The sequence below is a fragment of the Etheostoma spectabile genome, chromosome 7 (assembly GCF_008692095.1).
Source record: "Etheostoma spectabile isolate EspeVRDwgs_2016 chromosome 7, UIUC_Espe_1.0, whole genome shotgun sequence".
In the NCBI taxonomy this organism is placed as follows: domain Eukaryota; kingdom Metazoa; phylum Chordata; class Actinopteri; order Perciformes; family Percidae; genus Etheostoma; species Etheostoma spectabile.
Window position 1 is genome coordinate 24,450,273 of NC_045739.1, and position 11,165 is coordinate 24,461,437.

Here is an 11,165-nt window from a genome sequence, read left to right on the forward strand (position 1 = left end):
TCATAATAACATACCCAGTATGTCCTAGCGTCTAGACCTCTGCCTGCTTTATGTGGACGAGACCTGAGAGATAATTAACATCCGAGTCTGGTCTAGACCTGCTCTTTATGGAGAGACCTGAGAGATAAATAACATCAGAGTCCTGTCTAGACTGCTCTTTATGGAAAGACTGGAGATAAATAAAATCCCGGAGTCCTGTGTCTAGACCTGCTCTTTATGGAGAGACCTGAGAGATAAATAACATCCCAGGTCCGGTCTAGACCTGCCTCTTATGGAAGACCTGAGGAGATGAATAACATCCCAAGTCCCGGTTAGACCTGCTCTTTATGGAAAGACCTGGGAGATGAATAACATCTCCAGAGTCCTGCGTACTAACCTGCCTCTTTTGGAAAGACAGGAGATAAAGATAATCATCCCAGAGTTGAGTCTGACTGCTCTTTATGGAAAGACCTGGGAGATAAAACATCCAGAGTCCTGCGTTAGACTCTTTATGGAAAGACCTGGGAGATAAATAACATCCCAGAGTCCTCAGTTAGACTGTCTTTATGGAAAGATCTGGGATAGATAAATAACATCCCGAGTCCTGGTCTAGACTGCTCTTTATTGGAAAGACCTGGGAGATGAATACATACAGAGTCTGAGTTAGACCTGCTCTTTCTGCGCAAAAGACCTGTCGATAAATAACATCCAGGAGTTGAGTTAGACCTGCTCTTATGAAAGACCGGGAGCATAAATAACATCACAGCGTCCTGGTCTAGCCTGCCTCTTTATAGCGAAAGACCTGGAGATAAATAACATCCAGAGTCCTGGTCTAGACCTGCTCTTTATGACAGACCTGAAGATAATAACATCCCAGAGTCCTGGTATAGGACCTGATTTTTTATTTTTCTTGCTTTTTTTAAAACAGGTTTCTAACGCTCTCCCTTATCTTCATTGATGCGCTCGTAATGGTCTTTTCCACCAAGCTAACCAGGTGCGGGTTCTGGTTGGTGTTATTTGAGTGCTAGGTGCCAGTTTGAGTTGGTCTCTACTCCGCCAGGTATCTCTTATATGTTTCTTCACCAAGGCAGCGTGTCCGTGGTTCTAGTGCCCTGGTTCGGAGTCGGTGGTCAAATATTGCAACCGAGAGTCTTTTGCTTTTCCACACAAGTAACCTAGGCTCGGCGCCAAGAAAACCGGTTCCACCCTCAGACACCAACGTAGACTGTTTTATGGAAAGCAACTGGGAGATAAATAACATCCCAGATAGTTCCTGACGTCTAGAACCTAGCCTATTTATGGAAAGACCTGGGAGATAACAGAAACATCCCAGAGGTCCTGGTCTAGACCTGTACTTATGCGAAAATACTGGGCAGATAAATAACCATGACAGAGTCCTGGTCTAGCAACCTGCCCCCCCTCTTTATGGAAAAGACCTAGGGAGATAAATAAATCCAGTAGTCGGTCTAGACCTCGCCTCTTTTAGGCGAAAGACCTGTAGATCATAAATAAAATCACAGAGTCCTGAGTCTAGACCTGTCTTTATGGACAAGACCTCGGAATAAAGAACGATCCCAGAGTCCTGGTCTAAGAACTGGTCTTTCATGGAGAAGACCTGGGAGATAAATAACATACCAGAGTCCTGGTCTAGACAATATTTTTTTTGTAAAAAATGGTTTTAACCGCTCTCCTTCTCTCCATTGAGGCCTCTTATTTTGTCTTTCCACCAGACTAACCAGTGCTGTTCTGGCTTGCTCCAGGCGGTATGCAGTTGGTGCATGGTTCTATAGCCCAGTTTTCTAAAAATGTGTCTTTTCAAAAAGGAAGTTCGGTGCTGGTTCCGGGAGTCGAGTGCCCAAGATTGAACGGGTTCTTTTGCCTTTCCACACAAGAAACCTCGGCTCTGGCCACAAGAAAACCGGATTCCACCTCTGCACCAACCGCTAGCGTGAGTCTAGAGATAATGAACCGGTACGTTCAGATGCTCGGGCGGCAGCTGACGTGGGGGCCCGTCTATCATAACGTTCAAAAACTTCTGGCCGACCATTTAAAACCCCGCCCGTCAGCTAGTTTTGGCTCTAGTACCGCAGACAGCAAACCAGAGCCGTGAGCAGAGGACAGCCGTCTTTATGTCTCCGTTACCGCCGACCCCCCCCGGAGTTTCGTTATTTCAGTCCCGGGCGAAGTCTCGGCCGTCCTCCCCTGCCTCCATACTCATACACTTAGCGATACCCCCGGCAGGCATCTAAGGGACAGAAGAAGAACAGGAGTCTTAATCAGAGAGTCAAACAACACAAGGACCAACATCATCATCATTGTCATCATCATCGTCATCATCGTCATACATCATCATCAACAACAGTCCGGGCTTTGTCCGCATGAAGAAATTTTGGACGCCCCCTTAATGAGGTTCGAGGCCCCATAATATAAGAATGAGTTCAGGTTTCCCCTACAGGTTTCTTATATGAGACCCCCGATCCATAGCCGTTCTCTTCAGAGCCCCCCCTCTATACAGGTTTATCTATAGAGCCCCCCCTACTAAAGGTTTATATATAGAGCTCCTCCTACAGGTAGACCTGCCTCTTTATGAGAACGACCTGCAGGAGATAAAGAACAACCCAGCCAGTCCGGGTCTAGACCTAGACCTGGAGAGCTAAATAACATCCACGAGTACCTGGTAGTAGACTCTGCCTATTAAATGGAAAGACCTGGGAGATAATAAATAACATCCAGAGTCCTGGTCTAGACCTTCATGCTCTTTTGGAAAGACCTGCAGGAGATAAATAACATCCCGGAACAGGAGTCCTGGTATAGACCTGCTCGTATGGAAAGACCTAGCACGGCAGATAAATAACATCCTAGAGTCCAGTCTCTCAGACATGCCTCCTTCATGGAAAGCCCTGGGAGATAAATAACTCCCCAGCAGCTACCTAGTCTAGACATGCTCTTTATTGGAAAGACCTGGAGATAAATAACATCCGCAGAGTCCTGGTCTAGACCTGCCTCTTAATGCGAAAGCCCCCCCTCGGCGATAAAAACATCCCAGGAGTCCTGGTCTAGACCTAGGACCTGCGAGATAAATAACGTCCCAGAGTCTTTACCGGTCTAGACCTGCCTCTTTATGCGAAAGACCTGCCGCGAGGATCAATAACATCCCCAGAGATCCTGGTTAGACCTTGTCTTTATGGAAAGACACTGGGCGATACAAATAACATCCCAGAGTCCTGGTCCTAGACCTGCTCTTTATGGACAAGACCTGGAGCATAAATAACATCCCCGAGTCCAGGTCTAGAGCTGTCTTTTGGAAAGGACCTGGAGATAAATAAATTTCCCCAGAGTCTGGTCTAGACCGATTTTATGGAATAGACCTGGGAGGATAAAGAACATCCAGAGGTCCAGTTAGACCTAGACTGGGAGGATAATAACATCACAGAGACCCGGTCTAGACTGTCTTTATGTAAAGACCTGGGAGATAAATACATCCGCGAGTCCTGGATCAGACCTGCCCTCTTTGAAAGACTGGTAGATGAAATACAAATCCAGCAGTATGGTCAGAGCTCTATATAAGCCTGGATCTTCAGTCTGGCAATGACTCTTTGAAGCTGCGCGAGATAAAAACATCCCAGAGTCCTGGTCTAGACTGCTCTTATGGAAAGACTGCGGAGATAAATAACACCCCAGATTGTCCTGCGTCTTAGACCTGTGTTTTTAGATGCATACAGACACAAAACCACAATAACACATGTTCAATTACGAGGTTTTTTAACAAGCCACGTGTCAACACAGACATTAAAGTGACGACATAGTAATTACAATATGAAGAGAAAGAGAAGAGAAAGCATGCGCCTTGTGTTAATGTAGATGATTCCGCACTGACTCCCACACACACAACCACACACACACACACACACACAAACCACAGTGCTTAAAAGATAACCAATGACACATCCGCCAGGGTCTGCAGACTGAGGAAGCAAACCCGCTTTTACAACCGGGCGATGCACCGCGCTGCACGTGCATTTGTTAGCACACAATGTCAACCTTCTCTGTCATAATAAACCCCTTAAAGTCCACAATGGAGGTTTTTAGCATTACAGCTTAGACGAAGCTAGCCCTAGAAGGCGATAGTTTACGTTCTTAGCCATAAAAGGATATGTCTTATTTTGTGTTCATATAGTCCCATAACATAGGTAGATACTGCTATTTTCTGTTTCTATATAGTCCCAAACATAGGTAGATATGTCTAGAGATTCTGTTTTCTATAAGTCCCCATAACCTAGGTAGATACTTTATGTCTATATTTCTGTTTCTAAAGGTCCATAACAGTAGAGAGATCTATATTTCGTGTTCTATAAGACATCACACATAGGTAGAGACTGTCTATATCTTCTGTTCTATAATCCCATAACATAGGTAAGATACTGTCTAATTCTCGTTTAATCAGTCCCAAAATAGGGTAGATACTGTGACTAATTTCCCTGTTTCTATAAGAAGCCCATAACATAGGTGATATGTCTATATCTTGTTTCTATAAGTCCCCATAACATAGGTAGATTACATGCTCATATTCATGGTCTTATAAGTCCTCCATACATAGGTCGATACTGTCTTATATTCTGTTTCGTATAAGTCCCATAACATAGGTAGATACTGTCAATTTCTTGTTCTCTATAAGTCCATCATATAGGTAGATACTGTCTATATATCTGTTTCTATATGTACGACCTTCTCATATCTAAAATCACTTAAAGTCCACAATGGAGGTTTTTAGCATTGCCCCAGCCTTTCAGCGAAGCTAAGAGTAACTACCTCGATCAGCATAGCTAGCTAAGCTTTTGTTTGGCCAACCACCCGGGGGTAGTCGTGTTAATACCGCCCCCTGTGTATTCACCGTGTTTAAAACGGCAACTTTAAATGATAACTCACCACCAGTCTTCGCCTTGGTCAGCGAGGTTATCAGCGAGAGAAGAACGATGTTGTGTCCAATCAGATGAGTAGATCCCCGACTACTCATAGGCCACAGAGGCGGCAAACTGTGCTTTGTGAGAGCAGTCAGATAGCCGACGTCGATGATAGCAGCTCAGCTAAACAAAACAGCGTAGCAAACAGCTAGCGCAACACAACCGGCGGTAATTTTTTTCGCATTAAGGTACGGAGTGCATATACGAGCCATGGATGTCATTTGTAATCAAAAGTAAAGGGGTGTCCTCCGTTGCGGACAAAAGTGATATATTTATACGGTTTATGTCTTATCTTCCCTTTGCTGTCGCAAAATATGACAGACTGAGGGGAAAAACGACTTCCGGAAAGCCAAGCCGCACATGTGACAGACCACCAATAGTGGCAGCGATTTTGTCGTGTGACAGACAGGACGAAGAGCCAATGCGCGGATTCCAGAGTTTGTATGGACGCACCGAATCAGCCTCCTGTTGAGCGGCCGAAGCAGAGAAAAGAGTGATTTGGTCCAATCGAAACAGGACGGATTGTGAGGTGGACAGGCTGCTAATCGACCAATATGACGCGAAGGAATATCGGGGTCCGCGTATGTGATGGAGTGACATGCGTGCTGCTCATCATGGCGTATCGAGTCAAACAGCATTTCATGAATCATACTTTGTCAGAATTTACACAAAATAATAGAACTGGGTATACCTCATAACCAAGCGACACCAATAACTTATAAAAATGAAGCTTTTTGCTGGCTGGTTATATCTTTAGGCATGTAGCTTTTTTTAACATCTATTTTTTAAGAAAGTCTATGGTGTTATTCCAATAAAAGGCCACTGATGTCGTTTATACGTTACCTGGGCCCTAATAATGTAGACTGCATCCTAAATATTACCAGTCTGTGGCCTAGACGTGACATTGCATCTGTCCATTAATAACTAGGTAGGACATACATTACTGTGCTATTACTGTTTCGATAAGTCATAACATAAGGTAGATACGGTCTAATATCTGTTTCTATAAGTCCGATAACATAGGATAGAGACTGTCTATATTCCCTGTTTCTATAAGACCTCCCCATAAAAAAACAATTAGGTAGATATGTCTATATTTCTGTTTCTATAAGATCCATAACATAGGTAGATACTGTCTATATTTACTGTTTCTACTAAGTCCTATAACATAGCGTAGATACGTCTATATTTCTGCTTTCTAATAGATCCCATAACATAGGTAGATATGTCTATATTTATGTTTCTTATAAGTCCCATTAACATAGGTGATATCGTCTTATATTTCGTTTACTATAAGTCATCAAGCAAACGGCTAGATACTGTCTATATATCCTGCCTTTCATAAGTCCATACCATAGACAGTAGATTGGAGATACTGTCTATATTCTGTTTCATATAAGTCCCATAACAGGGTAGATACTGTCTCTATTCCTGTTTCTATAAGTCCCATAACATAGGGTAGATACTGTCTATATTTATGTCTCTATATAGTCCCCATCAACATAGGTAGATACTGTCTAATTTCATGTTTCGATAAGTCCCATAACATAGGTAGATACATGATCGTAATAGTTTCTGTTTCTATAAGATACCCATAATAATAGGTAGATATGTCTATATTCTGTTTCTATAAGTCCCACTAAACATAGTGATACTAGTCTATATTTCTGTTCTATAAGTCCCAATATGGTAGTACTGTCTATATTTCCTGTTTCTATAAGTCCAACATGGCTTAGATACTGTCTATAATCTAGTTTCTGTAAGTCCTATAACATAGTAGCTAATGTCTATATTTTGTTTCATAAGTCCCATAACCTCGGTAGACACTGTATATCTCTCTGTTTCTATAAGTCCCTATAACATAGGTAGATACTAGTCTATATTTATGATTTTCTATCAAGCTCCCATAACATAGGTAGATAGCTGCATACATTATTTCTCGTATTTATAAGCTCAGGAACATAGGTAGACACTGTCTATATCTCTGTCTTCTATAAGTCCCATAACATAAATAGCAGTGCATATGTCTCAAGATTTACTGTCTTCCTATATAAGCTCCCTATACGATAGGTATGATATATGTCTATATGTCTGTTTTATACGTCCCCAAACATAACGGGTAGATCTGTCTAATTTACTGTTTCTATAAGTCCAATAACATAGGTAGATCCTGTCTATATTTCTGTTTCTATACAGTCCCATAACAATAGGTAGATACTGTATATATTTCGCTGTTTCTATAACTCCTATAACATAGAGTAGCATACTGTCTATCATTTCTGTTCTATAAGTCCCCATCATAACATAGGTAGATATGTCTAGAAGTTCATGGTTCTATAAGTCCATAACATAGGTAGTACGGATCTATATTCCTGTGTCTATAAGCCCATAACATAGTAGTACTGTCTATATTGGTTTATATAAGGTCCCAATAACATAGGGGATACTGTCTATATTTCGTTTCTATAAGTCCATAACATAGGGTAGATACGTATATATTGGTTTTCTATAAGTCCCATAAACATAGGTATTACTGTCTAGAGTCTGTTTCTATAAGGCCCCATAACATAGGTAGATACTGTCTATATTCAGGTTTCTACTAAGTCCCCATAAATAGGTGATACTGTTCTATATTCCTGTTTCTATTAAGTACCCATAACAATAGGTAGATACTGTCTATATTTCGGTTTCATACGTCCAGAACTAGGTAGCATAGATATGTCATATTCTGTTATATAAGTCCATAACATAGGGAGATATGTATATAATTTCGTTTCATAAGGCCACATAACAATAGGTAATAATGTACTTATTTCTGTTTCTATAAGTACCATAACATAGGTAGATACTGTCTTCTTTCTGTTCTATAAGTCCATAAATAGGTAGATAATGTCTAATTTCTGTTTCTATAAGTCCATAAAAATAGGGAGATAATGTCTATATTCCTGTTTCTATAAGTCCATAACATAGGTAGATACTGTCTAATGACGGTTTCTAAAGTCCCATAACATAGGTAGATATGTCTATATTTCTGTTTCTATAAGCATAATAGGTAGACACTGTATATATTTCTGTTTTATAAGTCCCTAACATAGGTAGTACTGTCATATCTCTGTGTCTGATAAGTCCTAACATGGTAGTACTGCTAGATTTCGTTTCATACAGTTCGATAACATAGGTAGACACTGTATATAGTTTCGTTCTAAAGTCCATAAAATAGGTGATACTGTCATATCTCGGTCTATAAGTCCCAGAACATGGTAGATACTGTCTATAGTTTGTTTCTATAAGTTCTATACCAAGGTAGATAATTATTATATTTCTGTTTTAGATAAGTCAATAAACATAGGTAGATACTGTTATATTCTGTTTGATAAGTCCCTAACATAGGTAGATGCTGTCTCTATTTCTGTTTCTATTACGTCAAACATTAGGTAGATGGCTGTCTATATTTCTGTTTCATAAAGTCCATAACATAGGTAGATACCTGTCTCTATTTATCGGTTTATAAGTCCAATAACCATCAGGTAGTACTGCATATTTCGTTTCTATAACGTCCCATAACATGAGGTAAGAATACGTCTATTTTCTGTTCTATAAGTCCCATAAATAGGTAGATACGGTTATATTCTGTTTCTTTATAGTCCCATAACACTAGGTAATACTGGCTATTTCTGTTTCTATACAAAAGGTTTGCCCAAATAAAATACGGTAGATACTGTCTATATTCCTGTTTCTATAAGTACCATACTACGCGCGAGCGTCTATATTCGGTTTCATAAGTCCCATAACATAGGTAGATACGGGTCTATAGTTCTGTTTCTTAAGTCCATAAAATTAGGTAGATACCTTGTTTTTTTTTCTATATTTCTGTTTCTATAAGTCCCATCACATAGGTAGCTACTGTCTATATTACTGATTTCTATAAGTCCATAACACGGTTGTAGGATAATGTTATATTCCTGGTCTATAAGTCCATAACATAGGTAGGGTGCTGGTCGTAAGGAGAAATGAGAGGAAATGACGATGGCGATGAGGAAGTTTTTTAACCTTTTAAAGATCGGGGATTTGAGGGAAAAAAACCCACATGTTCCGTTCTCTATTACACAGAGTACAGCATCGATGGTTACTATGTACTGACTCCCACGCAGCCCTGAAGAAGAGTGAGGGTGAAAGTCTGCAGCTGTCTGTTGGCCTTCGTTCTGGCTGTAACGTCAGAAGGTAAGAAATCATCTATTATAAAAAAGCACTTTAACCCGCATGTTGTCTCATGTTGTCTAATGGTGTCCCTCATGTTGTCCTCATGTTGTCCTCATGTTGCCTATATCAATGTCTTTTAATTCCCCAAAAATAAAATGCTTGGATTCAACGCCGGTGCCCAAGTACACATTTTACTCATTAAATTCGTACCTCTATTTTGTAGCATTTGTAAAAACAAGGAAGTGTTTTTGAAATAGTATTGAGTTAACAAGTTTGACATGTGTTGGTCCCTCATGTTAGGTATGGTGTGAGTCGTGTTGTAAAAGTCACAAAAGTGGCAACCTTTTGGGAAAAAAAAAAGACTCAATTGTGTGAAAAAAGGGACAAAACGTCAGAAAAAAATATTAAAAAGCGGGCAATAAAAGTTGTTGATTTTCAATTTTGAAGGGAGCCAACCTAAGGTTAGTGGGTATGCCATGCTAACATATAATTGAAGGAACCTATGTGCTGGTGTGTGTATAGAGTGTGTGTATGGTTGTCGTGTGGTTGTGTATGATGGGGTATGTGTGTGTGTGGGTGTGTGTGTGTGTATATATGCTGTGTATTACAGTGTTAGAATGGGCAGAAGGAAACATGCATGTGTTGGTTGCAATGGAGTAAACGTAAATGATTCTGGATATAATAAATGAATGCATCGAAGCGTAGTTTGCAAGGGCAGTGAAGATATATTTGTTGTTAGCGAACTCCAAATACTGTTTTTCAAAGCAAGGTGTGTGTGCTGTGCGTGTGTGGGTGTGGGTGTGTGCGTGTGTGTGTGGTGTGTGTGTGTGTGTGTGGTGTGTGTGTGTGTGCTGGGGAGGTGCGTGTGTTGGTGTGTGTGTGGTTATTTCAGGCCTGTGAGTAGCAGTAAAAATAGGAGTGTAAATGTATTTTCCCATGGATAAGAAGAATAATGATAACAATATGAGAAAACAGATTGTTTTTACTGTAATTCTGGTTTCTTTGCAGGGGAATATTCATCAAAATATTTGAAGAAGTCACAGGTTATCGGCCATGTCCCAATATGGGGGGGGGACGTGGACGTGGAGCAGAGGCGGAATGGAAAGTCAGAGCTGACATCCTGACAGTTAATGAGAAAGGGACATAAAACACATTGAAGACCGGGGAAACGCTACGGTTCATAGTGAAGAAGTCGAGGTCATATCAGCGCTGTCGTCCCGACTATGGAAGATTACTTCTGGAAGATGAGTGTGGATCTGACCAATCAGGTAACACCACTCCCATAATTCATTCTGCTTCTGTTTCTAGACTCGTGCTAAGCTAAACATGATTAAAAAAAAAAGTGGCCATTAAAACTAATGTGCCCGATGTTGCCATCGGGTCCAAATTGACATTGTTTTCAGTTCAAATGGGTTTTTTTGTCAGAACCAAATGTGCTGAAAATGTCAAAATTCAAATCAAAAAAGCCCACAACATTGAAAAAGCAATGCTAATAATAATATAATAATGTGAAAAAAAAGGGTTGCAAAAAATATGTTGACACTTAATGATAATGGACATTAAAGTGTAAATGCACCTTTTTTAAAACCTTTATGTCCAACCTTTTGTAAAGTATATAATAATATACTCATAATGTTGAATTGGACTCCTGTGTTTTAGAAGCGCTTTTTGGGTTGAAGCCTACATCTGCACTAAGGTTTTATTTTCCGTTAGGAAGAGTACGGAATAACAACACCAGGTAAAACAAGTTGTCTCGGTTGCAGCGTGAAGCAATGAAAGTGGAAAGAATCTCTGAGCTCTTTATGGAAAGACCTGGGAGATAAATAACACCCCAGAGTCCTGGTCTAGACCTGGTTTTTAGATGCATAAGACACAAACCACAATAACACCATGTTCAATTACGAGTTTTTAACAAGACACGTGTCAACACAAGACATTAAAGTGCGAGTAATTACAATATGGAAGAAAGAGAAGAAGAAACATGCGCTTGTGTTAATGTGTGATGACTTCCCACACACACACACA

At 40.4% G+C, this 11,165-nt stretch overlaps 1 protein-coding gene across 1 annotated transcript in view; it reads right to left on the reverse strand.

The window, feature by feature from the left end:
• Positions 1-11,165, reverse strand: part of atf6b (activating transcription factor 6 beta) — a 37,919-nt gene that overhangs the window by 18,581 nt on the left and 8,173 nt on the right. The gene's annotated exons all lie outside the window — the stretch shown is intronic.